We start from the raw sequence: 25,069 nt of genomic DNA, 5'->3' as shown, positions 1-25,069 counted from the left end.
CGGGGGACCTCGGGGGGCCCGGGGGCGGGTGCCAGCTTCTGAGCGTGTGTGTGTTGGTGAAACTGGAAACTTCGCGGGGTGGGCTAGGTGAGGGGACCTGCGGCGTCGTTCGGAAGGGACAGCCCCCCGGGATGACAGGCGGAGGCGCTGAAGGGACAGGGCCGCTGCGGGGAAGTTTCGCTCCTCGGCAAAGGGGGCGAAGCGGACGTCGAGTGAGACAGCTCCAGGGGGAGGACGGAGAGAGAGCGCTCGGGGATGGGGTGGCAGGGCTCAGGGACAGCCCCCCGACTTCCTGCTCCCCGGGATTCGGGGGACGTTCCGGCCACGGGCGATCGCTGGGGGCGGGGGCGTGGAAAGAGCCTGGTCCCCGCCCCGCTGGCAGGTCCGGCGGCTCCCGGCGGAGCCACTTCCTCCTAGCCCGGTGCCCCGCTCCCTTAGGTGCCGGCTGTGACCTTCTGGAGGTAGAAAGAGGTGTCCGGTCCGGGGAGCCTCGCGGGCTGGTGGGTTGTGGGTAGGATTATTGCATAAGAAGCTAGTTTCCTGTAGGGAAATGGACAGACTTCGACTCTTTCTAAATCCCTTCCCGTCTTATTCTAGGGTAAGCCGGGCGTTTTCCCCGCTTTTTGAAACACAAGCAAAACCAAACCCTGCCAGCTCTAGAAAGGAAAAAAAACCTTTCTTCGTTGACATTGTTCTTTTATATAAACACCTGGTCGGCGCCGAAACGCTGCCAGAAGATAAATCATTGAGCCATTGCGTTTACTGGATTGTGGGGTTGCCTAATTGCACAGGACAGAATGAACCAAGCGGCTGTGGGAGTTTTCTGTCTCTGAGCCAAGTTCTTGGGTAAATGCAACTGAGAGGGGAACAAAGACAGGTTGTATGCAAACTTTACCTGTTTGGGGCTGGGGGCTGGGCTTCAGTGAGCAAAATTCAGACCGTCGCTTAACTGACTTTTTTCATGTTTCGTCCACATCACTCTTTTATATTCAGTAGGTGTAGGTGTGCCAACACAATCAGCAGTTAGTCGCTTTTTATTAAATACAGAGCTGTGTAGTGTGTACCCACTGGTGTTTATTGCTTGTGTGAGGCTGACTGTACTAATAAAGCTTCGGTTTGAATAAATCAAAATGGTAAATCATCTCGGTTTTCCTATGTAGACTTGCACTGTGATTTTCAGCCAAAGGTCGATGATTTTTTTCCATCTTACTTCAAACGCCTTGTGTCCTCAAGAGTCAACACAGTCATTGCATATGTTAGACTGGTATAGTAACAGAAGTTTTGTTCTGATGTTTGCATAGGAGGGTGGGAGAAAAGTCCGGAATTTTAAAAAAAGATGTTGTTGATGTTAGAAGACTGGTCTATATCCATGACCACAACCATCCCAGAGACCCATTAGCAAATTTATGGAAGTGTAAGAGTGTGTGCCGATCTTTTCGGGAAGGATCCATTTAGAAATGCAGTTTTATAACTTGACACACAAAGCGTTTGTGAGAGAAGTGATTCGCATGACATGAGCCTTTTTAATCCATGAGGAAATTGAGGCCAAGGGAACGGGCAAGAACGTACTGTAGGTGGAGCTCATTATTTTTGTATATGTTGTGTTCTTTTGACCATCCATGCTTGAGTATTAGGTCTTGACTTAGAAAGATGGTAAGCTGTGCTGGGAAAGTGTCTGGGCGATTCCAACGAGGTTCATTTCCCTTGAGTTGGTAATTTGCATTTCCATCCCAGATGTACTGTATCAGAGCTGTGCCTTAAGTAGTGAGCTGCTGGCCCCAAGGTCTTAGATCAAACCCAAAAGCCCGGTGGGAAGGGAGAAAGAGGAGTCTGCCTGCTTCCGTAAAGATTCACAGTCTTAGGAACCCCTTTTAGGGCTACTATGAGTCTGAGTTGGTTTGGTGGCAGTAGGTTTGGTTTTTGGATTTATCATAATATCCATAAACTTTAAAGACTAATTGACACTCAAGGGACATGGTTTATAGGAGGTTATCATTTGGGGGCTGTGGGTTCAAAGCCCCAAAGGTTGAGCTCTGGGCTGTTAGCCTAGAGGTTGCTGGTTCCAACCCACCCAGTGGCTCCACAGGAGACAGACCTGTAAAAATTCCAGCTGAGAAAACCCTAGGGGGGAGGGCAGTTCTGTTTTCTCACATGTGGTCGGATGTGTCTGATGGCACCCAACCACAACTGGCTCAGTTAATCAAAGTCAAGCCCCAACCAGAGAAAATAATTCTTCCAAATTCCCAATGGATCGCTGCATCTCGGTTTTACAACCCTGACCCCAAATTAGAGACTTTACACTAAACCAGGTACTTGATCCTTGGTTCACTGAGCCCATCCCTTACCGCTTGGTATTCACTGCCTTTAGTTTTCAAAGGGAGAGCTTTGCACCCAATTTGGACCAAAGGTCTCCTGCTAGCAGATCAGTCACCTGATAAACATTTGTGTAGGGATCTCTAACTCTGTTATTTGAATTCAGCAAAGGGGTGTTTTTTTTTAAGTCAAGTACTGGTTTAATTATGGAGTGCCTACTATGTGCCAGCCACTGGCTGAGGAGGGTTAGTTTGTACAAAGCACATGAAATCAGTGCAGCAAACCTCTTTCCTAGCAGAGGTGGAGGCTGGCCTTACACATAGGGCCAGCACACTAAGAGTTGTCTTAGTGAAATTGTTTTTGAGGAATTTTGATTGGCTACAAATGGTTACTCACATTTTATATTTCTATACTTTAATTTTCTTTTCACCATAATATTGGGTCTACCCAAAGAGCACTTGAGAGATATCCCCAAATCCTGAGGGCCTTAGGGGACCATGAGGTAACTGCAACCCCTGAGCTCCAGCAGGAGGGCACGGCTGGTTTCTTTTCTCTCTTTCTTGCTTCTGGTGAAAAGCAATCATATTGTGGTTTCCACATTTGTTGGTAGAACTTTGGCCTATTCTGGTGAACTTCAGTGGCACCTTGTTTGAAACATTTCTAATCTTTAGAAGGAAAACCATACAGTAGAATTACAATTCATGAGGACTTCAAGGGTGTATGAAACAGGGTCTCTGTTTTCACCAGACTGGGGTTGGGGGGTGCTGTCTGGATTTTGGGCAGGGGGAATGGTAGGGCAATGAGTGATTCAAAGCTTAGGTTTGGATCCTGAACCGGCTGCTTCCCAGTTGGAATTGGAACTCCAGTTTTCTTTGTTGTAAAAGGAGGATGATAACAGGCCTGGTTGATGGTTCCATGAGCCAGTGATCCTGGCAGAGGCTCCGCCAAGTGCCTGGCACACAGTAAGAGCTCCACAATTTTCTGGGTTTTGTTGGTGGTGGTGGTGCTCAATGTTCAAGAAAAGGGGGAAAAATTTTTTAAAAAAGAAAAGAGAAAAATGAGTGCAAGTAGAAAGCAAGGGCGCAAGTACAAAGCAACTGTTTCAGCGTGATGATGGCAACAAATGTCCAAATGTGCTTGACACGATGGATGCATGGATTGTGATAAGAGTTTTACAAGCCCCCAATAATTGATTTAAAAAAGAAAGAAAGAAAAGGGACTAGTCTTTTCAGGGTGAGAGAAAAGGCTGTCACCAAAGAGGGCTCTGTGGCACTCTCCCACAGAGCTAGTAGTAACCCTGGCTCTCCAGGCTGAGGGAACATGCCTGTGAGAGACTTAAAGCAGCACGGTGTGTCAGAGTCGCAAGTGGAGCCTCTGAATTTAGGAGAACACCGAAAGGGAAAGGAGGCTGCCGAGCCGCCATGCTTACGCCTCGATTGTTCATAATTGGAGTCCATTGTCATTCAGTTGTTTTGTCCCCCTCAAGCCCCCACCCTTTGACCCCTTACTTGTCTTTTAATTTTCAGCCAAAAGGTAAGACAGGCCTATGAGTTGAACAACATTGGGGAGAGAGGCAATCAGAATAATCAACCTTATGAGATTGGAAGGGCAGTATTTATGCAGCCTTCAAGCTCAGAAGGCAAGGTGGGGTGGGGTGGGGTGGGGAGTAGGGGTGTGTGGCGTAGAGTATGGGAAAGAAGGAAGGAGAGAAACGTAAACGGGGAGGAAATGGGAAGAGTGCTGTTAGGTTGTGATCAGTATCCCAACAATCCGTGTGAATGTTTAATAGAAAACCAGCTTGCTCTGTCAACCTTTCCCCAAGTAAAGCAAAAATCCGGGTTCTGTGTTTGTAGAACTAGAGTGAGTTGATTTTGGACTCCACGGGACAGAGTAGAATGGCGCCTTAGGGCTTTCCAGGCTTGTCACCACTACAGGAGTAGCTCCTCAGGCCTCTCCCGTCGAGCCACTGGGTAGGTTAGAACCGCCAACCTTTCGGTGAATAACAGAGCACCTCTAGAACTCCTGACAGTTCATGTGCATCAGGTTAATAGTTTTGTGTGTATTTTCCCAGATTTTTTGCAGTTGTATTTCTACTTAACAATTTATCTCGAGTGGCCTTACCTGCATGTTCCGTATTCCTTTTCGAGACCGTAATAAAAGCATTAATAGAAATAATGCTTGGATCACCTGCCATTCCATTCATACAAATAAATGACTGTATTTACCACTACCTTTTAACTGGCCTTTTGAGTTTTAAGTACATTGGCCCAGGACATGTTTCTTTTAAGGGGCTTCCTAAGGTGGTGGCTATTGTTGTATCGGTGATACAGTTGCTAGTGGGGGCAAAGACTGGGCTGTGAGATCAGATTCGTTGGCTTTAGATCTCTGATCCCCTCCTTCTTCGATCTTGAGCACATTTCATTAGCTTTCGTGAGTCTTAGTTAACTTTTTTTTTTTGGGGTCTTAGTCACTTGTTTGTAACAGACAGGTCCCAAGTCTACCTTGGGAGGGTAGCTAATGAGGATTGCACAAGAGCATGCTTGTGAGGTGCTTGCCACAATTCCTGGCAAGCTCACTAACACTCGAGTACTAATAATTACTGTAATTGACTACTGCGCTAAGTTGGGCAAATCATGACTCACTATGGCCTTTAATGACCCAAAGGAAGAAGTAATTGGGATATTCTAATCTATCAGGGAAAAAATGAATGGTGACCAGGGGTTTACATCCTGGTGGAGGAAATGGAGGCTGGTCAGGAAATAGATGTAGCCATGCCAACCTGGAAATGCCTGTGTATACAGATGCCCTCCTGACAAGTCTGCGTGGGTTCCAAAATCCATGACTGTGGCCCATTTCTCCGACACACTACAAAATGTATTACCATGCGAGACTTTGGGCAGTCTATTGGAGTTCTTCATGACACCCAACGTTCAGGGACGCTGATGATTTGACGTGTGGCAGAGGAGCTGAGACGCGTGTCAGCCTGGCGAGCCTTGGTTTGAGTCAGGGAAGGAAGGTGAGGAGGGATGGCAGAGGGAGGATGATCTGTCCTTCTCTGCTGAATTACCACGTTGGTGACAAACATTCAAAGTACCCTGGATTGCCAGGAGAACTGACAAATCTGTCTTAGAGGAAGAATATCCTTAGCAGCCAGGATGGCCAGACTAGTCTCATGTCGTTTGGACATGTTGTGAGGAGAGACAGACCCCTGGAGAAGGAGGACATCATCCTTGGTCAGTGAAACAGAGGATGCCCCTCAACAACATGGATTGTCCCCGGGGATGGTGTAGGGCGAGGCCGTGCCGTATTCTGTGGAACCCTGGGGCTTGATGAGTTGGCACCATCTCCATGGCACCTAACAGCAGTGCCCTGCTGCATTAAAAGTCCCTCCACCTCTCTGCAGCCCTGTGTTTCATGGAAGGAGCGGGGCTTTTCTGTCCTGGTTGTGTAGCTCTCCTTTGCAAAAGGAGTGTTCTGCTCAGGGAGAACCAACCGCTCAGCTTCTCCGGGGCACAGGCCCTCCCGCCCCAGCTCCCCGGCTGGGTAGGCTGGGTATTGAAAGCAAGAGCGGAAGGGCCTGTGGGTGGGTCACTCCGTCGTCATTGCTCCGCAGTATGTGGGACAGGCGGATGCCAGCAGAGCTTGAAAGAGAAAGTAAACCTTCTGGTAAATAATTGGCTTCCCTCTGGCGGAGGAAGGGTGCAGCCCATGAGGGGATATTCAGGTAGTTTCTGTAGAGGCCCTTTCTGAACACTTACTTGGATTCGGTTAGGAAACCCCTGCCCTGTCTGGTGTGAACCACCTGTTTTCCCGCTTTGTTGATTGATTTTATTAGTTTGTGGGGTCCCTGACCTCTCGTTCTCGTTATGAGAAGCAGAGGATTTGAGTGGGAACCTGAGAGCCTGCTGAGATGAAAATTTCCTCAACTGCAGCTTTGCTAATGTAGCTTTGTCTGGCTATTAGCAAGCCCGTGTTTCCCACAGAACCTGAAAGCCGTAGACTTTACCTTTCCTCTTCCCCCGCCCGCCCCGGGCACCCACATGTAATCCTCCTAACCTCAAAACCCAGATGGTCGCTGTGTAATCACCTCTCTTATAAGCCGAACAAAGTGCAGTATTGCTTGGAGGGAGCTTTTGAAATGGTCAGCCTTTGTTTGAGTTGTGTTTTTTTTTCCCCTTCACAATGTGGTTCAGACACAATAAATATTTAATCTCAGACTGACTTTCCCTGACAAATCAGTTTTGTATTTGAGTTTCCTTCTGTGGATAGGTTTAGGGGAAGCAAATGTATTGAAACACGAACCTAAATAAAATATAAGGATGGTGCCTTTCTCACCCATAGGGGAAGCTGGGATCATTGTCGCATTCCAAAGCCAGGAGCAAGACTTGGTTTTCAGTCCCCGGGCTCTTGATCATTTCCCTCTGAGTGCGGCGCCCTGAGTGGTTAAAAGCATGAGACGCTTTAGCATCCTAATTGCTTTGCTGTACATTCTAAATTCATGGTGCACTGCAAGATGTCCACTTCTGCAGAAGCATCGGAGCTCGCCGATTCCATGAGTGGAGGGGCGTGAGCTGGAGGTGGAGGCCAGAGCAGGCCCATCATCTCAGGATTACAAACTGCTGCCCTTGCCCTAACAAAGAGCGCTGCTCCTCAACCACAGACTCACAGAGAATATATCAAGCTGAGCCCCTCAGTTCCCAATTCTACTTAAATTTTTTGTAAAAGCAGGGTTTCAGCAAAAGTGATCCCTATTAAAAGGTGTGTAGGAAGTGGACAGCTTGTCTCCTCACCATCTCTTCTGATCTCTCTTTTCCAAGGAGAGCGAGTTACTTATTCTTTCTTGATTTTACCACTCTGATTTTACCAAACACAACAAACTGTTTTGCTTAAGGGAACGCTGGTAGCGGAGTGGGTTCTGCATTCATTAGGCTGCTAACTACAAGGTCAGCAGTTTGAAACCACTAGCTGCTGCTCAGGAGAAAGCCGAGACTTCCCTTCCGGGAAGATTTACAGTCTAGGAACCCCCTAGAGGCAGTTCCACCTGCCCTGTGGGTTGCAATGTCAGTGAGCTTTGCTTTGGGAGATATATTTTTTCTATGGGGGTTGCCTCCAAGCAGCCGTTTCTGAGTGGGTGGTCCCAGGGACCCCTGGGAGATCCTTTAGGTGATCTTAAAGATGGAAACTGTTTTCATAACACGTTTTTGCATTTCTCAACCTGCTGGCATGTGCACGTGACATGGTAGCTGTTACAGTTTTCCCAGCTGCCAGCTCAGAGCAACGACAAAAAAAGAAGGCACAACAAAAGCTGGTTCCACCTCAGAACATCCTTGGTGTGACAGTGAAGGCTATTCCTTTCATGGAATCCTGACCCTTGAGATGGCTTTCTCACGGTGCGTCTGACGAGCGGGCGGCACGCCACGCAGGAAGCCGTGCGGGAAGACTGCGGCAGGGACGCGCGCGGTTTGAGTTGCCTTCTCGGACTTGGGGCTTTTCCATGAAACACCAGTTGTGCTTGAAAAACTGGCTGACAGACCAGGGCATTGGCAGACGTCTTCTCAAAAACAGAGAGAAAGAAAACACTTGACAGTCTCTCTGGCCAATGATAGTGGTAGGGTTTTCCAGTGAAAATTCGAATTTGAGAAAACCGGGCAGCTTGTCAGTTCCAGCAGTTCCAGTGGAACCGACGGGATCTTTGGGGTCGTGTGCCATGAAAGGCGTCAAGGTCTGGAAGGTCTGGTTGCTTCGGAGGCGTTGAGTTTGTGTGAATAGTGGTGGAATGATTTGGGAACGGACATCGATAATGGTTGCAATACACAAAGAGTATGATCAGCGGCATGGAATTATACATGTAGAAACTGCGGAATTGGGGAATGCTTTGTTGCATGTATTTTTGCCACAATTAGAAAAAAAATGATAACATGAGTGAAAATGAGTTCAAGGAAGAAGAAAATGTTCTAGGATTGAATGTGGTGATAATTGGACAACTCTTCTTGATATGCTTGACTTGTTGAATTGTATGACATGTGGATGAAGTGCTAATAAAACTGTTTAAAAATAAGAAAAGACTTGGAAGGTCTGCTTATCTCTGAATCTGTGGTCTCCACATGGCTAGTGGATGTTATTAGATAAAGTCCCCTTGAGAGAAATTTTCAACATGCAAGAAAAGATGAATGGATTGCAATGTAACGGAGTATTAAAAAGCTCATTGAAATGTGTGTGTGTTTCAACTGTTTATTCCAAATTAGATGCTTGAAAGGATTGTATAGTCCACATTGTAACTAACCATTGAGAAATTAACACTTGTTGAGTTTTGGGCGTATTGTTAAAGAAGAAAATCTAAAATGATCTGAAAAGCCTACTAAGACATGCCTTCCTTTTCCAACTTCATCTCTGTCTGAGGCTGTTTTCTTCATATCCCTCAACCACAGCAACAGACGCAATAAACGGAATGCAGAAACACACCCGGCTTCTGTTAAGACAGCCATTAGGGAGGTTTTCAAAGTTTAGATAATGCCACTTTCCCCCCCCAAAAAAATACACATGTAGTTCTTTAATAAAACTTATTCAGGGTAAAAAAACTTATTCAGGTTAATATACAACAGGTTTATTAATTTTTAAAAGAACTAAGGTAAATATTTCTCTCCCTTAAAATTTTTTTCCCCAGTTTTATTTCCAGAGATCCCCTGGAGTGTTTGTTTTAAAAACAAGCAAACAGATTCTGTGGATTCATGAAGAGAGTCCACGTTATTAGCTCTGGGGTCATTTTCAGAAGCCCTGGTGGTGCTGTGGGTGAGCAGTCTGGCTGCTGACCGCTTTGGAAAGCCCGTCAAGGGTTGGTTGGAATGGTCTCGACGGCAGTGGGTTTATCTTTTGCGTTAGGGTCATTTTAAAAGGCACCCAGAGATTCTGATGCAGCTGGTGTCCTGGTGCTTTCTCTAAAAGAGAGAGTCACAGGCACTAGTTTCAAAATCCTTGTCTTGGACAAAGACTTCCTTCCGGTATGTGGTCAAGTACACGTGTCAGATGATGAGAGAAAACACTTGGGCTTTCTCTTTTTTTCTGTTCATTCTTGTTGGTGTTCACGTACCAGGTTACTAATCAAGGCTGCTTATTGATGCCCACCAACATTTGAAGACAGTCCCTGAATGTAAAGCTCATAATTATCTTTAAATTTTATAGGATGTGTCCTATTTCAAACATGTCAAAATAACAAAACCCACTTTGATAATCTGTAACCTTTCTTTCTCATAGTTTATATTACTAGGTCAAAAAGACATGCACTTGTCAGAGATCACACAGCAGGGATTTCCACTTGAAAAGGCTTACTTAGCAGGACTAGCCTGGGCATTTGAAGACCCCAAGCACTTCCTACTGTACCATATCTGTGTGACCTTGGCCACTTATCATTTCTGTCCTTATCTGTAAGATGGAAATAACACCTGCCTACATTATCTTGGCCATCTCCAGGTTCTCCTTGGCTGACAAAATTCAGCGAATTCACGCTCCAGGCTCTATTCTGTTGAAAGTGATTTTTAGAATTTAGGTCATGAGCTATCCCTGAATCAAGCTGTATGCTATTTCTTTCTAAATACTTTATTATTTTCTTTTTTTAAAATTATTTTCTTTGTAAGCCATATCCACCATCTCATTTAGACTGTCAAATGAGTAATTTCATGAGTAATTGAACCTCCTCTGAACCCCCTCTTTGTGAGAGCTAATGGAGATTAGCTCTGGAGAATGCTAATGTGTAAAGCAGCTGTGATGTACAATGAAGTCACTTCTTTTTCTGAGTATATTACTCATTTCAGAGGATACTATTGATAAACTTTTATAGAAGCACTTCTCTAATTGAGAAGACAGCTGATTAACGTTCATGGTTTATAAGTCATCTTTAATGTTTTAACCCCCCTTTAAATTTTTCTAACTGGCACAAAATTTTCTTCTAGAACTCAACTCAAGCGCATGCTGAACGAAAGTTGGGATGATTTTTGCTTAGCATCCCATGGACCGGGAAATGTCCTAAACCTGTCCCCAACTGAAATGTCTAATTCTGTGTGGCCAGAGCGCCACAGTCTAAAGTATAGACTTAGATACTGCTTTTTACGTGGGGAGTAATTGCTCTCTCCTTTTGTTTCATTTGCTGGTCTGGAGTGCTGGTTCTTCAGGCGGGAACCTAAGTGTTGGTGGATTTGGAATAGAGGAAAAAATAACCGGAGATTTTAAGATCTTTTGAGAGAGGATATTCGCTTATTGCCACAGTTATTCTTGGTGCTCTTTCATCCCCCTGCTGCCAGATTAAAGATCAAAAGTAGAAGGGGCTCTTCTGGAAGAGCACTTAGGGTGAAGGTCCCGGCTGTTACAGCTCCTGGTTCTCTTCAAGACAGTTGTTTCTTCTCTTTGGAAGCATCTGTAACATTTTTATTTCCCTCTGTTATGAAGTTTCTTGGAGATCTGCCTTAATTTCATTTTATAAGCCCCTTTGTGCTTCAAAAAACTTAGCCACTGAAAATCCTCTGCGCACTGCTCTGCGCTGACAGACGGCCACCAGGCTGGTAACTGCTTTGGGTGCCCAGGTAAGGGTTAAATTTCTCTCCTTGGTCTGGGTGTTAGGTACTTTTCAATTGGGAAAGGAGAAGTCACATTTTCTTTCTGATACGTTTTCTCCTGCTTTTCTGGGAAGCCACTCTGTCAACTGTTGGATCTCTTGAACACAGCCTCTATGATCGCTTGGTGTTTGTTTGTTTATTTGTTTTTTCTCCTCACTTCCTCTTATTTTCCATCATTATTTAGGACTGCGTGCTGCAGGTCTTCTTTCATTTTCAATTTCAGGAGCTCTTTTTCCAGTTGTCATTTCATCTTCTTCCCTTTCCTCCTCCTCCTTTTCCTGTTTAGTGGGTACAGCTTATCTCTCTGGGGATATTACTTGTAATAGTTTTGTGAAGGTTTTTTTTTTTTTTATCCTCTAGTTCCTGGGTTCCACTTTCTTGAGTTCATCGGGATCTTACCTGTTGGAGGTTACCTTCAAAAGGGTGGGGGTTCATAATGATTCTTGCCCACTAAAAATTTGAATGGAAGTCCTCTTCCTCTCTGCTCGGTGGCTTTGCTGCCAGTCTTGTCTACCAGTTGCAGTTCACCCCCTTGCTGAGAATTTGCTTTTCGATCCCAACCCCAGATATTCTGATTCAGAATCTGCATTTTAACAAGAGCTAGGAGAATCCTGGTATGAAGGTACAATATATTTATGACTCAATATATTTAGAGTGGAACAGCAAATTCTCAGTAGGGGGATGAACCGGGATGAGTCAGTTTGGAGTCTGGGATTGGAGCTGTATTCGATGCTGCAGGATGGAGGAGGAAATCAGGGAACCTAAATTCTCTTAAAGAGATTTTTCCAGTAGTCTTCCTATTTTTAGCCAAATTCCTTATCTCCACTTTTAGTCCTGCCTGCCAAGTTTGAACTTTCTGGGGCTATACAGCAAAAATTGGAAATCTCTTCTTCAGGCTGTCATGCTGATCAGCATTTTTAGCTGTGCTTAGTTACATCCCTTTACTTTCTGGATTCCAATTTTTTTTTATTCCAAATTTTATTGTCATTTTTATCTATTGTCATGTCATTTCCCATTCCTTGACCCCGTGAATTTGTGCCCCTTGTTCCTGCTTTTAGTGTTCATTTTGTAGGCTTTTGGGAGGAAGCAAACACACATGCTTGAGTCATGTTTAACCAGGATATGTATGCATGTTGTAGTTTCTCTCTCACTCTCCATAATTACCATCTTTCCTGAGGAACCACTTTAGTGAGAGGCCTTTCCCTGTCAGCTCCGGGAGGAAGGTCTTTGTCTTTTCCTACCTGCTCTTGAGAAGTCTTCTTCCCGGACCTCTGCTCTGCCCACTCGTGAAATGTTTTATTCAAAAGAGACTGTCATCAAGAAACCAGTTGGCCCCTTTAAGGAGCCGGCCTAATTAACATAACAAAGACAGCCCATCTCAGAATGGGTTTATAAGCACAAGCAACCAGCCCCCCCCCAAAATAGCAAACTCATTGCTCATGAGTCCATTCCAATTTGTAACCACTCTTATAAGACATTATGTTCCGCCCAAACCATAAAATACCACGTATTTTGGGGGTGGCATAGCCAATTCATCTGTAGGATTCTTCCCTCACATAATCTTATGACTAGGCCAGGCTGACTCAAAGGCTGACCTCAGTGGGAGTGTAGACCAACTACCCACTAGTTGCCTCCCTGACTTGGGATTCACCCAGAATGGTGGCTGGGTTCTGGAGAATGAGCCTTCAGAGAGAATCTGACAGAGCATCGTAGCTTGGGAAGTCCCATGTGGACACCTCTGTCATGCATGAACGGTTGGAGCAGCCATGGGCTTTGGCCAGCATCAGAGGAAAGGGCACTAAGACCCTTCCAATCTGTGGGAAGGGAATTGAGTTGAAAGTCTTCCTCAAACCTGTAGTCCTGATGAAAGAAGGAATTCTAAAGCAGGATCCATGGACATGACCTTCCAGCCTCGGTTTGCACTTTGCTCCATGCAGAGTAATCAGGATAATCCCTCTTTATGCAACTGGAGAGCTGTTCTTCCCCTTCTCCAGCAGGGGCTCAGCTAGACTTTGAGAGTCAGGAGATTTAAGTTCCTTTGCCTGTTTGTATTTCAATGACCAGACGGATAAGAATGCTACTAAGCTACATAGCAGCCTAGAATCACTGGTTGCTTTTGTGACTCTGTTTGTGTCTGGGCCAAAGATAGCAGTACCCTCAGACTTTCTCCAGTGATTGCTCATATCTCTGCAGTTGCCCTCGAGCCTGGAAATTTTGACACAATCATTTGCTTGCCCAATCATCTCTCTCAAACTGTAATTCTTCTCCTTAAACAAAAGCTGGCAGCCTGCCTGTGGCTCCGGTAGGGAGGGGCTCCTGGCTTTGTTGCTCGGCAGAGAAATCTCCCAGTTCTAGGTAAGCAAGCACCCAGGGCAGAACTGATCTTGGTTTCCTCTGGATGCAGTTCCCACGGGAGTGCGTGTTCTCCAGCCTTGGGGCCGTCAGTCTGTTTAGGAGGGATCCCTGCAGCAGGAGGGAGTTGGCATTTACGTGCGCGTACCCAGGTGAATGAAGGCAAACACACAAGGAAATGTCCATTTGGCATCTGAAATTGATTATGCTGCTGCCACCCTAAGTGAAGGTCCCCAACAGAGGCCTTTTCTTTGAATGCGGGAGCATTCAAGTATAAATACCGTGGGCATTTGGAGCTCTGGTGGCATGTGGGTCGAACCCGCGGGAGAAAGATGAGGCCGGAAACCTACAGGCACAGTTCTGCTCTGCCCTGTGGCGTTTGCTATGAGTGGGGAACCCACCCCATGGGAGTGGGCATTTAGAGCTAAAGCGCTGGTTGGGCTAGAAGTGGGATTAGAAAAGTTTCTTTGATAGAGAAAGGAGAGCGACGTTTGTTACCACCGCATATAGAAAGCATTTCAGGCAAGAACATGTGGCAGGAAGGAACAAATAAATCCTGCAGAGGAGAATTAGTTGACTTGTAGGAAGACAGATGACTTCTATCAAAGTCTTCTTGAGTCTGGAAAGAGGAGCTGAAGGTGGTTTAGTATCTGAGTAGCCTTAGACCAGGCTAAAGATTTTAGATTTGGCAATGAGAAGCTGTATGCTTGTGAGCTGAGGGTGTGCTGTGATTTTTCCTTATTTCTAGGTCATTGAAGGGTCATTCTTGAACTTTCCAAACAGCAAAACTTAAGAGTTGGTTTGCTCATCAGAACAGGTGTCTCCTCGGCGCTGTGTCCTCACGTGGGAGAATCTGGCTCACTCCATTCAGTTGTAATTCATACCAGTGGTTCATTCATTCACCACACATTTTTTTGAGCACCTGGTTGCTATGAGCCAGGCACTATATGAGATGCTGGGCATGTGTGGGCCAAGACTTTCCTCCGGGCGCTTGCCGGCATGGCACCTGGGTTCTTGGGTTCTCACGATGGGATGGAAGGAAGAAGGCCTAAGGCAGGGGGCTCACACTTTCTCAGCATGTGAGCTACTTATAAAACGATCAAGTCAAAATCATCTGCCACCTACAAAAATACAAAATATTGATTTATTTACATTTATTCATAAATTCATTGAGAATTCTTTCTGTGTTCAATGTATATGTACCTTGCATAACAGCATGAGTCCACATTGCTCAACACAGCACAATTAACTATGTACATTTTTGTCATTACCTGAGTTTACTCTGATGACTTGCACTGACTGGAATGAGCCAGGGATGCCGGACAGTAGCTGCTGACCGCCAGCCTCAAGCACACTTCCAAATGATCGTCAGTCCTGGTGGAACGGTACTTGCACTTAATGATCTTATGTGGGAAAAGGCTGACTCACGTCAATAAGCAGAGCCCAATCATGCAGTCAGGGAGGCAGCACATTTTCTCGTGTTTGGGTCCTTTCCCTCTGCGAGTAAGTTCCAGAACTGTCCCTGCCTCTGGACTGCAGCTGACTGTCGGCTTGGAGTGTCAAAACCTCCCATTCCGTGTGAAAGTGATACGTTTTTGTCTTCTTACTTGGTCCAGCTCCCCCACTCATTTTAATACCTTTCTTACGTTTAAGAGGAAAAAACAAGATCTAAAAATTGGCGATAACTTAGCTCGTCAATTTTGCTGTACTTAGCGCAGTTGTTTGCCCATGTGTTTCACACCTAAGATTGCATCTGTTTGGCTGCGCTGTGTATCAATTAAGTGACGGGATTGATGATAGGCTTGTGTTTATTTTTCTAAATGCCATCCGATCTACCCACACTACATTTGCAGTTGACTAGTAGATGGCGATCCATGTATTGAGCACCCTGGTCTGAGGGAAGGCTGGGCATGCCTGGAGGTGCTGGAAACGAAAACGAGCAGAAGGCTTGCCTGAGCTCCACCAGCCAGGTAGTAGGTGAAAGCCTGGCCAGTTAACCTACTGGCCCATTAACACTAACAAACACTCGTTGTGTACCAGCTGTGTACCAAGAGTTTTATGTATATAAGCTCATTCAATCCTTTACTGTCTTCTCTCCTCTTCATAGATGGAAGAACTGAGACAAGAGGCTAAATGACTGAAACCATAGGTCACATATAGGAGCCCTGTTGGTGTCGTGGGCTATGAGTTGGCCAGCTAACCTCAAGGTCAGCAGTTCGAAATCACCAGAAGATGAGGCTTTTTATACCTGTAAAGATGTAGTTTTGGAAGCCCATAGGGGGCAGTTCTATCCATTCCTGTTGGGTTGCTATTAGTCAGAATTGACTCGATATCAGTGAAGTTTGCTTTTTGGTTATGAGTCGGAATTAAGCAGTGAGTAGGTCACCTATATATGAGTGGCGAAGCCAGGATTCAAACTGAGGTAGTTTGGCTTCAGAACTCCTGCTCTAAGCATACCCTTCTTCCTCTGTATTGGATAGTTTATTTTTTAGCCTAGGAGCAGTGCAAAGCCAGTTGTGGGGGTGTGTTAGTCTGGATAGACTAGAGAAACAAATTGAAAAAAAATAAGAGAAACAAATTCATAAACACGCATATGAGGGATAGGTTTATATGCAAGAGCAATTGTACATTAAGAAAACATCCCAGCCCAGTCCAGATTAAGTCCATAAATCTGATTTTAGCCCATATATCTGATACCAATCCATAAAGTCCTCTTCAGACTCACGAAACATTTGCAATGATGCCAAATGCAGGACAACCCTGTAGAAAATCTTTGGGTCCAGTGGTGGTGTAAGCATCTCAGCACTGTCAGGGGTCTCTCTGGCTTCTCCAGCTTCTGCATCCATGTGGCTTATCTTCTGCAATGTCTCCCAGGGAGTGACAGAGAAAGATGTCTTCTCCCTCCAAGGATGAGGTACCAGAATTCTCAGGAGAAGGCCATGCCCACACAGAAATCTCATTGGTTATCTCCAGATTGACAGCCTAGACTCCACCCCTACACTGTTAATCCTTAAATTGACGCCAGATTAGGTGACTACCACACGGGGTTTTAAAGTGGGGAGTGGCAGGATCAGATTTATAGCTGGAGAAGGTCTCTGTGACCACGGTGTGGGAGATGGACCGAGAGAAGCAAATAGATGTGGGAAGACAGTTACAAGCCCTCATCATGGCCCAGGTGTATTTTAGCTTTGAGGTTTCAGGCTCACTTCCTTTCACCTTTGACTTCTTTCCTGGGAGCATTAGTGGCATTTTACCAGGTAGCTGGAGCTTCGACCTGGGGCCCTTTTGGTTTAAATACCAACTGAGTGGCTTTACCAAAGCATTTATTCTGGGTTGCATGTCTGCAAGGAGTCAGTCGATCGTAATTTATAGGCCTAGTTGTCGTTAGAGGCCATCTAGCCCAGTGTCCCTCCCAACATCAGAGGTTACTGCTGTGGCATTTCTCATGTCTCCCCAAACACGCCAGGACTGGGAGGGTTGCCTCTTAGCTCTGCTCTTCTGAGTTACCTGTGCCACTCAACCCACCAAGCCCCAATCACATCTACCCTTTTAATAGCTCTGGAAGATGTCTCTCACCTTGATTATTGCAGTTTGTAGGATCGTTCTGAAATGTCGATTACATTGTCATTTGTCTGCTTAAAACGTAGTAAGGGCATTTCCACTGTTCTTAGAAGGAAGCTCGAATTTCTCCGTCTGGCTCACCGGACCAGTGTCTTCCTGAGTTTGACGGCTACTCAGCGTCTCAACTTCTGCTCATGCCTGGACCCATTCCTAGAGCTTATTAGTTGGGAGATCGGGTGTGGGGGTACAAACAGCTGACTTTTCAGGTGATAGGCACTCAGAGTTGAGCCCTGGTTTCTCCTAATTTTTGAGGGTTTCAATCTGATGGCATGTTAGAATCACCTGAGGAGCTTTCTCATCTCAGAACCTGGTCTTCACCCTCAGAGAGCAGAATTTGGGAGTAGATGTTCTGGGGGGAACAGAGGCACATTCTATATTATTTTGCCATTTCATAGACTATTTCCTCCAAGTATTTGAAGATCCATTCTTTGTGATTTGCTATTTTCTCTCTAAGCCCAACTTCTAGTTCTTCAAGATCTTGGACTCTTTACAAGAGTCCTTGATTACCTTTCCCTTGGAATGTGTATGTGTTAGTCTGGATACTTTAGAGACAAATCCACAGAAACTCACGTATAAGAGAGAGTTTTATATAAAGGTTAAGTGCGCATCAGGAAAACATCCCAACCCACTGCTGACCAAGCCCACAAGTCCAACATTAGCCGATATATCCAACACCAATCCACAAAGTCCTCCTCCATCTCACAAAGCACACACAATGATGCTGGCTGCAGGAGGAAAGCCGAATCAGTGAACATGTAAGCATCTCAGCGCTGGCAGGGGTCTCCACACAGCTGCTCCAGCACCCAGGGCTGCATCGGGGTAGGTCTTGTGGCTTATCCTCAGGGATGTCTTGCAGGAAGTGAGCCTTGCCAGCTGAAGCAGGGAACTGGCTAAGGCAGCTGCACCCTGGTCCGACCATCAGAAAGCAAGAGACCCGAGAACTAGAAAGGTGAGGCTCACCGAGCCATTTATCCCCCCACCCTTCAATTAACCCCACATGTGTTTACCAGCCAGGTTGGCACAATAAACTAACTTAGTGCCCATTTTAGTGCACCATTTAAATGAGGATACAGACAATTAGAATAGCAGTCTTGATGGGAGCCAGTTATACCACGGCTGATGTTGCCTTAAATCTGCACGGTTCCTTTTATAATGAAATATCACAAGATCATACTGCCTTGATCTCATGGCTGACTTAAAAATCCCCAGAAACACTCACAGTAGAATGGTGGTTGAGAGCAGGAACTCTGAAACTAGATTCTCGGGGTGAGGATCCCAGCTCCCTGCCTTCATTACCCATGTGACCTTGGGTAAGTCACACCCTCCCTGAATCTCAGTTTTTGTCATTGTAAAACCGGAGTGACATAGCTCATCAGGAAGGGGTTTTTGAGCATGAAATGAGTAAAGAGCATGGACTGCGTGTTCAAAGGGGCCTCGCTCACACACAGTAAAAAGTAGCTATGCGTCAGAATCCACTCAGTGGCAGTGGTTTTCAGTTCTGATCATTATTTACTTAGACTGCTCTTAAACCAAGGTTCTTTTCCCTTTGTTTTGTTTTGAACATCATTTAGGATTTTTTAAAAGAACCTGTCTTCTACTTAGGGCATGGGATTACCCTTAAGTGAAATCTTTAGAGATGCTTGCTTAGCTATCTCTTCTCTTCCTTCCCTGTCACGGGTGGGGGGGGGGGCTTCAAAATGTTGGGGAAATGGAATCCAAAGAATTGGAAGAAAAGGAAGTTTTCGACAAACCTTATGAAATTCCCCAGACACCAGTCACAACATGACTAATTCCCTCCCTCCGGAGAAATCCAAGTGATTCTTACTCCAGGTCTGGCCCATCTGATGCTCTCTTCTGGGTTGAAGTGCTTCCACGGGCCTCCGGGTGGACTGGCTTGACAGGGAAGGAGCATGCTGCTGCTGGCTAGCCATCATTTGTTCTTCAAGACAGCGTTTCAAAAGAGGGCCATCTGGTTCCCAATTGTAATTGAAGAGATAGCTCGTTCAGAAATGTTGGCCGTTGCTTCAAAGCCAGCAGCTGATGAGTGGCTGGCTCACCTGTGCCCACCTGTTGTCAGGAGTCATGCTCTGCCTCATACCACCCCGTGTGTCTATCTGGGGGGCGGGTGGGAGCACCGCAAAGTGGGGGAGGCCGGATGACACACAGATTTGTGTGTTGTTTTATGGGAAGCTCAGATCTGTTCATAGCCTGCTTTAACCATAAACTGTGCTCTCATTGACAAAGAATTCCTATTTGTGTTACTTCCATTCACAGGGGAATTAAGTTTTCAAAAACCATAACTATAGAGGACAGCCCTCAAAGAGATGGATCGACCCAGGGGTGGCAGCAGTGTGCTCAGAGGAGAGTGAGGACCCGGTAGTGTTTTATCCTTTTGTACATAGGACTCGCCTGTGAGTCAGAACAGACTTGAGGCACCAAACACAACACACCATGCTAAGGACATTGGTGAGTCAGTGGTACATTTCTCCCCTTTCCTGTGGAACACCCAAGTGTGATTCCTGGCCAATACCCCTCATGCACAGCCACCCCTCCGCTGTCACCTGAGCCCGTGTGTTGCTATGATCCCAAACAGCTTTCAGTAGAGCTTCCTGGCTAAGATGAAGAAGAAAGGCCTGGAGAGCTCCTTCCAGAAGCCAGCCACTGAAAATCTGGTGGTCTACAAAAGTTCCATCCCCAGCCAATCATGGGGAGGTAGCCGGCTCAATCAATACTTGATCTTGCTGCTTGTGGGTCCATGAGTTTGGGGACCTCCTCAAGTGCAGTTAACAACCTTCACAATGCTAGTTACACTGAGATGTTTGTGATCAGATTTGGTGCCTCTCCCAGATCAGGTATGGAGATTGCATCATTTGCTTTCTTGTTCATTCCTTATCAGATTTGAAACCTGAGGCCTGGGTGCTGCCCAGTTCCCAAGGGTGGCTGGTGAGCACCGAAGGTGTTGAGTGATTCTATTGCTTTTGATTTTTAAATTCTGATTGGCCTCCAGGGAGAAGGCTGGTTTTCTATCCTTTTATATTCTTCCCATTCCTGGTAGTCTCCCCCTCCTAGTGTTACTGTAGTGTAAACAGATAGACTGCTTTCTCTGTAGTCTGAATGTGATCCAGATAATCCCACAGAGGTAGCCATAGTGGCAAGATGTTACCAGCTGGGTAGGAGTTAGAATGGAAGTTTGTGGCCTGAGAGCAAGAAAGTGGGCTTTTGTGAGTTGCCCCAGGGTGTCTGTCCTTCAAACCTGTTCTTTCCCTCCCTTCCTCCAAAGGCTACTCCCCAGGTCTTCGAAGTGGTCATGTTCGCAGGGGACAACAACCAAAAGTCCTTCTCATTTCTCAACGCCCCTTTCCACAGGGTTGTTTGCTTAAATAAATCCGATTATTTGTGATCGAATACTTGACCATTATAGTAATTTGCTTCAGATTGGACACTCCAGTGCTAATGTCTTTAGTAAGGCAAAACTGGGCTTCTCAGTAAAGGAAAGTAGCAAGTCTTTAACCTAAGGGGCAGGGTGGGACTCAGCACGAGAGTGCACGTGTACTGATTTTGAATTGTAGTATGCATTATTCTTTGCAGAACTGGACTCCAAAGCCTTAACGTAGAGTAATTGTAGACGGTGAGTTAAGGCTGTAGTTGCTAACGTGGACTCCCTGACCCTATGATGCTGGTCGTCGTTCAGGAAAACTTTCACCAAGGTTGTTGAGCTTCTTTAGCATTACATCTGCTTTAAGGAGCTGGCAGCAAACTTCAGGTCATTTTGAGACTGTGGTCGGGTAGAGAATAAATTTATTCTTACCTTAAGTCTGTTTAGGAACAGAACCCCAATGTGATTACTAAATTAAGAAACAAACAACCAACTCATTGCTATTGGGTCGGTTCTGACTCATAGCCACCCTACAGGACAGGATAGAACTGCCCTGTGGGCTTCTGAGACTGTAACTTTCTGTGGGAGTAGAAAGCCTCATCTTTCTCCAGAGGACCAGTTAGTGGTTTTGAACCACTAACCTTGTGGTTAGCAGCCCAGTGTATAACCCACTATGCCACCAGAAGCTAGTAGAAATTGTTCTTTTGTGGGCTTTAAACAGACTTCTCATTTTCCCCCCAAACAACACATGTGTACATAATCAAATATCAGGTCCCAATTTTTGAAAAGACTGCATACATACATACACTTTGAAAAAGATGGACATCAACATGTGATTATGGTCCTGAGTAGTGGGGTACTGTTGTTTTCCTACATTTTCCACAGTGAACATTAGTACTTAAAAAAAACATTTTATTGGTGACTCATACAGCTCTTATCACAATCCATACAGACATCTATTGAGTCGAGCATATTTATACATTTGTTGCCATCATCATTCTCAAAACACTTTATTTCTACTTGAGTCCTTAGGATCAGCTCTTCATTTTCTCCCCTCTCCCCTCCTCCCTCTCTCACAAACCCTTGATAATTTAGAAATTATTATTTTTCATGTCTTACCACAGACCAATGTCTTCCTTCACCCTTTTCTGTTGTCCAGCCCCCAGGGAGGGGGTTATATGTAGATCATTGTGATCAGTTTCCCCTTTCACCCCCACCCCCCCCCACCTTCCTCTTCCTCTCCTGCTATCACTACTCATTATTGGCCCTGAGGAGTTTATCTGTCCTGGATTCCCTGTGTTTCCAACTCTTGTCTGTACCTGCGTATATGCTCTGGTCTAGCCGGATTTGAAAGGTAGAATTGGGATCATGATAGTGGGGACAGGGGGAGCATTAAAGAACTAGAGGAAAGTTGTATGTTTCATCGGTCCTCTATTGCACCCTGACTGGCTCGTCTTTTCCTTGTGACCCTTCTGTAAAGGGATGTTCAATTGTCTATATATGGGCTTTGGGTCTCCACTCCATGCTCCTCATCATTCACATTGATAAGATTTTTTGTTCTGGGTCTTTGATGCCTGGTCATGGACACCTCATAATCACACAGGCTGGTGTGCTTCTTCCATGTGGGCATTGATGGCCGCTTATTTATCTTCAGGTCTTTAAGACCCCAGATGCTGTATCTTTTGATAGTCGGGCACCATCTGCTTCACCACATTGGCTATGCACCCATTTGGTCTTCAGCGATTGTGTCGGGAAGGTGAGATGAACAGTGTTTTTGCGTTGAGGGAGTACTTGAGTAGAGGCCCAATGTCTGCTGCCTTGATATTTAACATATAAATACAGGTATGATATATTGATCTATTTCCCTATCACTATATATAAGTATGTTTACACATGTGCATGCCTGTATTTAGACCTCTATAAATGCCCTTTGCCTCCTAGTTCTTTCCTCTATTTCCTTTTACTTTCCTCTTGTCCCACTATCATGTTCAGCCTTCTTTCGGGTTTCAGTCATTCCTCTTGGTTACATTGCCCTTGATCACGCCCTACCAGGCACCTGTGCCCCCATCATTTTAGATCACTTGTTCCCTCGTCCCTGGGTTTGTTGATACCCACTTCCTCCCCCCCCACTCCTGCTCCCAACCATCTGTCCCTTTGTGTTCTCCTCTGGATTGTTTATCCCACCCATCTTATCTAGACCGCCACGCAGAGACAGCAATAAGCACCAGAACAAGGCAGAGCAGAACAAAGTAACAAAAGAAAACCAAGCCGCAACAACAACAAACCAATGACAGGAAAGAAAGCCTATAAATAGAGTTCCAGGTCTGTTGGTTGATGTTAGGAGTGTTTTCTGGTTGAGTATGATGGGGGGCCGTGCCCTGGCCCCAAAGTCTGTCTTTGGTCTTCCTGCTTTGCTCCACCTTGCCTCTCTGTTGCATGCCTTCAGTGTTTCGCTGCTATGTGGCCAGATTGGGCATAATTCCCGAACTGCTTCCAGTGTTGTCCTTCGTAGTGTTATGGGCCAGTGAGGGACATCTTGTCTCGGGTGGGGCTGGCCCTATGGTCCTCTCTGTGCATTGGCTGCTCTGAGCAAGAATATCGTCTTCGGGGCTTGGTGGGCCAGGATGTGCTCCACTCTCTCCCCTCTTCGTTTGCTCCCGTGTGTGTGCTCCGATCAGACGCGCCCTCTCCCTGAGCTGCAGCTTCAGTGCCGTCCTCTAGTGCATTCTTCTGGGGGGAGGGGGCGTATCCACAAACATCATTACTTTTGTCATCTTTATGAAAGCATCCTCAGTGGTGTTTTCTATGGAAATAAGTGGAAGGAGATTTCTGTGTGACCGTATCCTTTGATTGCTTAGCGACTGGGCTGCTCCTGAGGTTTTAGCTGTTGGGCAGAGATAGAATGGGGACGGTGTTGTCAAATGGGTATTTCTCACGTAGGATCTGAATAACACTCAGGGAAATCTCGTGACAGCTTGCAAAGTTGATCAGAAATGATCTTTAGCTCACTTTCTGTTCTGTATATACCTGATTCCCTCCTGCTCTTTTACAGTCCCTTACCCCTATTTAAAAAACAAGTTCAAACATACGTGTGGATGCGAAGTACAAGTCTTCATTTAAAGGGAGTGTTAGAAAATGATATCATTGACCCCTTTAGCGGACTTTCGGGCTTGTGTTTCTCAACATACCTCTTGGTTTCGTTAGGTCAGAGCACGTAGATGAGAATTGTGACCGTGGACCAGACTTTTGGAGTGGTCCTTGTCGTAGTAAGTTCCCCATTAGACAGTAGAGTTTTACCTCAGGGCTCGTTAATAGCTTATCCCCAAGGGGTTGAGAAATTCCTCTTTTGAGAAATCCACAACATCTTTGGTGACTTGCTTGTTTCATTTTTCTTTTCAGTGAATAGGAAACAGGCTCCACTTTCAGTTGCATTCCACCATCTGCTCTATGCCCTCTTCCATTTACCCTAAGTAAACGTCCTGAGAGAATTCCTCCCTATCTAATTCCCTAAGCCAACCACTAAACGGAATGAATTCACTTCTCCCCAATGTCCCCAGAGTTGTGTATGCCACTCAGATGGTTGTGCAATCACGTTCTGTGTGCTGGAATTCACTGAAGTGGTTTTTAAAGCACAGTCTTAGAACTGATTTGTACGTGAGCTATGCTTTAGCCAGAATTTAATGGCATTCTTTTGTAATTTGAAAAAAAACAAAAAAACAACAGTTGAGATTGTGAAATTAGTGGACTCTTTTTTCTTTTCCCAGTAAAACAATTACAACAAAGCCGTTGGCAATGGTTTTCCTAGACACTGTCGAGTGCACTCTTAAGAATGTGGTGTTCAGTCAGTCTGACTGCCTGTGGCTGCGGTCAGTTACAATACGGTCTGTCGCTAAACTGCCTGTCAAGTCGTAGTTCCTGGGTCACGTTCTCCCTGAAAATGCTGCCTGTTCATTGACTTTTCGTTTATTTTTAAAATTTATTTTTATTATTAATCATTTTATTGGGAGCTCTTGCAGATATTATAACAATCTATGATTAGATCAAACATAATTTTACAATTGTTGCCAACATCAGTTTCACAACATTTTCTTTCTTCTTGAACTCTTTGATATCAGCTCCCCTTTATCCTTTCCCACCCTCCCTCTCCCATAGGAACCCTTATTATAATATTAAATATTATTATTTTTGCTCTCTTACATCATCCAGTGTATCCATTCATCTGCAATTATGTTATTTGGTCCCCTCAAGTGGGATTATACTGTTGTCACTGCTACCACTTCTGCCTGCCCCCCTTCCCTACCCTTTCCTGTACCCTCAGGGAATCATTACTCCCTGTCCTGTTTCTGAAGGGTTTATCTGTCTTGGATTTCATGCATCGAACGCTCTTCATTGTACAAATGAGCATAAGCAGGTCACAAGATCAGTGAGGGTAAAACAAAGACCATAATGGTAAGAGGAGGGAAATATTAAAGAACTAGAGGACAGTTATGTGTCTCATCCGTGATATACTGCTCCCTATATTTATCATCCCTTCCATGTGGCCCATCTCTGAGGAACTGTCCGTCCCTTTACTGTCTCCTTGGGATTGCTTATCCTGCCCATTTTATATAGATAGATACTATGTTCTTTGACTTTTATTTGTCATCTTTAAAAAACTTTATTTCTTTCATGTGTATGTTTTATTGCTTTGCAAAGCAGTGTTTTCCTGCCTCTTGGACACCTCCAAACATTTTCAGCGTCCACTTCCTGGCCCTGTCCTCTCAGCAGCTCCCGCCCCACATCTAAGCTGCCACGCCACTGG

At 45.4% G+C, this 25,069-nt stretch overlaps 1 protein-coding gene across 4 annotated transcripts in view; it reads left to right on the top strand.

Moving 5' to 3' along the window:
* Positions 1 to 25,069, top strand: part of STAT3 (signal transducer and activator of transcription 3) — a 60,639-nt gene that overhangs the window by 259 nt on the left and 35,311 nt on the right. The window lies entirely within an intron of this gene.

This window comes from Tenrec ecaudatus, chromosome 10 (assembly GCF_050624435.1).
Source record: "Tenrec ecaudatus isolate mTenEca1 chromosome 10, mTenEca1.hap1, whole genome shotgun sequence".
NCBI lineage: Eukaryota > Metazoa > Chordata > Mammalia > Afrosoricida > Tenrecidae > Tenrec > Tenrec ecaudatus.
Note: the sequence above shows the minus strand (reverse complement) of the source record. Positions and strands in the feature narration are given on the sequence as shown.